We start from the raw sequence: 3,610 nt of genomic DNA on the forward strand, positions 1-3,610 counted from the left end.
TAATTTTCTGAGTTTCCTGCAGGCAGTGGGCTCAGATCTCGTGGACAGCAAAGAAATCTGAATCATGGTAATCTAAATCTAGTACTTACTTTTCTATCAACGGCTTAACTTAAGTACAACAAAACTCAAAACTAAGATAAGGAAAGGTTGCTACAGTATATCAAGTAACATCGAGAGATGAAGCATCAACATCATAGTTTGTTCTAATAATAGAATCATAAGGTACCTTTATTCTCTTTCTAGGGAAGTGTTCCATACCCTTCTTGAGAGGAAATTGATATTTTATATTACCTTCCCTCATATCAATAATAGCACCAACAGTTCGAAGAAAAGGTCTTCCCAATATAATTGGACAAGATGCATTGCATTCAATATCCAAGACAACAAAATCAACGGGAACAAGATTATTGTTAACGGTAATGCGAACATTATCAACTTTACCCAAAGGTTTCTTTGTAGAATGATCAGCAAGATTAACATCCAAATAACAATTTTTCAGCGGTGGCAAGTCAAGCATATTATAAATTTTCTTAGGCATAACAGAAATACTTGCACCAAGATCACATAAATCATTACAATCAAAATCTTTAACCTTCATCTTAATGATGGGCTCCCAACCATCTTCTAGCTTTTTAGGAATAGAGGCTTCGCGCTCTAGTTTCTCTTCTCTAGCTTTTATGAGAGCATTTGTAATATGATGCGTGAAAGCCAAATTTATAGGACTAGCATTAGGACTTTTAGCAAGTTTTTGTAAGAACTTTATAACTTCAGAGATGTGGCAATCATCAAAATTCAAACCATTATAATCTAAAGCAATGGGATCATCATCCCCAATGTTGGAAAAAATTTCAGCAGCTTTATCACAGAGCGGTTTCAGCGGTTTTAGCGGTTTCAGGAAGTTTTTCGCGCTTTGCATTAGAAGTGGAAACATTGCTAACACCAATTATTTTATTAGTATGAGTAGGAGGTGCAGCAACATGTGTAGCATTAGCATTACTAGTGGTGGTAATAGTCCAAACTTTAGCTATATTCTTCTCTTTAGCTAGTTTTTCATTTTCTTCTCTATCCCACCTAGCACGCAGTTCAGCCATTAATCTTATATTCTCATTAATTCTAACTTGAATGGCATTTGCTGTAGTAACAATTTTATTTTCAATATCTCTATTAGGCATAACTTTTGATTTCAAAAGATCAACATCAGAAGCAAGACTATCAACTCTAGAAATAAGAATATCAGTTTTATTGAGTTTTTCCTCAACAGATTTGTTAAAAGCAGTTTGTGTACTAATAAATTCTTTAAGTATGGATTCAAGTCCAGGGGGTGAATTCCTATTATTGTTGTAAGAATTTCCATAAGAATTACCATAGCCGTTGCCATTATTATAAGGATATGGCCTATAGTTGTTACTAGAATTGTTCCGGTAAGCATTGTTGTTGAAATTATTATTTTTAATGAAGTTTACATCAACATGTTCTTCTTGTGCAACCAATGAAGCTAACGGAACATTATTAGGATCAATATTAGTCCTATCATTCACAAGCATAGACATAATAGCATCAACCTTATCATTCAAGGAAGAGGATTCCTCAACGAATTTACCTTCTTACCTTGTGGAGCTCTTTCCAGTGTGCCATTCAGAGTAGTTGATCATCATATTATCAAGAAGCTTTGTTGCTTCACCAAGAGTGATGGACATAAAGGTACCTCCAGCAGCTGAATCCAATAAATTCCGCGAAGAAAAATTTAGTCCCGCATAGAAGGTTTGGATGATCATCCAAGTAGTCGATCCATGGGTTGGACAATTTTTAACCAGAGATTTCATTCTTTCCCAAGCTTGAGCAACATGTTCAGTATCTAATTGTTTGAAATTCATTATGCTACTCCTCAAAGATATAATTTTAGCAGGGGGATAATATCTACCAATAAAAGCATCCTTGCATTTAGTCCATGAATCAATACTATTCTTAGGCCAGAGATAGCAGCCAATCTTTAGCTCTTCCTCTTAATGAGAAAGGGAACAATTTTAGTTTAATAATATCACCATCTACATCTTTATATTTTTGCATTTCACATAGTTCAACAAAATTATTAAGATGGGCAACAGCATCATCAGAACTAATTCCAGAAAATTGATCTTTCATAACAAGATTCGATAAAAGCGAGGTTTAATTTCAAAGAATTCTGCTGTAGTAGCAGGTGGAGCAATAGGTGTGCATAAGAAATCATTATTATTTGTGGTTGTGAAGTCACACAACTTAGTATTTTCAGGGGTAGCCATTTTAGCAACAGTAAATAAAGCAAACTAGATAAAGTAAATGCAAGTAAACTAATTTTTTTGTGTTTTCGATATAGCAAACAAGATAGCAAATAAAGTAAAACTAGCAACTAATTTTTTTGTATTTTTATTTAGTGCAGCAAACAAAGTAGTAAATAAAATAAAGCAAGACAAAAACAAAGTAAAAAAGATTGAGAAGTGGAGACTCCCCTTGCAGCGTGTCTTGATCTCCCCGGCAACGGCGCCAGAAAATATGCTTGATGGCGTGTATTTCACACGTTCGTTGGGCAACCCCAAGAGGAAGGTATGATGAGCACAGCAGCAAGTTTTCCCTCAGAAAGAAACCAAGGTTTATCGAACCAGGAGGAGCCAAGAAGCACGTTGAAGGTTGATGGCGTCGGGATGTAGTGCGGCGCAACACCAGAGATTCCGGCGCCAACGTGGAACCTGCACAACACAACCAAAGTACTTTGCCCCAACGAAACAGTGAGGTTGTCAATCTCACCGGCTTGCTGTAACAAAGGATTAACCGTATTGTGTGGAAGATGATTGTTTGCAGAGAAAACGAGTAAAAACAAGTATTGCAGTAGATTGTATTTCAGTAAAGAGAATTGGACCGGGGTCCACAGTTCACTAGAGGTGTCTCTCCCATAAGACGAACGAGCATGTTGGGTGAAAAAATTACGGTTGGGCAATTGACAAATAAAGAGAGCATGACAATGCACATACATATCATGATGAGTATAGTGAGATTTAATTGGGCATTACGACAAAGTACATAGACCGCCATCCAACTGCATCTATGCCTAAAAAGTCCACCTTCGAGGTTATCATCCGAACCCCCTCCGGTATTAAGTTGCAAAGCAACGAGACAATTGCATTAAGTATGGTGCGTAATGTAATCAACAACTACATCCTTAGACATAGCATCAATGTTTTATCCCTAGTGGCAACAGACACAACACAACCTTAGAACTTTACGTCCATCGTCCCGAGTGTCAATGCGGGCATGAACCCACTATCGAGCATAAGTACTCCCTCTTGGAGTTAAAAGCATCTACTTGGCCGAGCATCTACTAGTAACGGAGAGCATGCAAGATCATAAACAACACATAAGCATAACTTTGATAATCAACATAACAAGTATTCTCTATTCATCGGATCCCAACAAACGCAACATATAGAATTACATATAGATGATCTTGATCATGATAGGCAGCTCACAAGATCCGACAATGATAGCACAATGGGGATAAGACAACCATCTAGCTACTGCTATGGACCCATAGTCCAGGGGTAGACTACTCACTCATCACTCCGGAGGCGACCATGGC

The sequence above is a fragment of the Lolium rigidum genome, chromosome 2, assembly GCF_022539505.1.
Source record: "Lolium rigidum isolate FL_2022 chromosome 2, APGP_CSIRO_Lrig_0.1, whole genome shotgun sequence".
NCBI lineage: Eukaryota > Viridiplantae > Streptophyta > Magnoliopsida > Poales > Poaceae > Lolium > Lolium rigidum.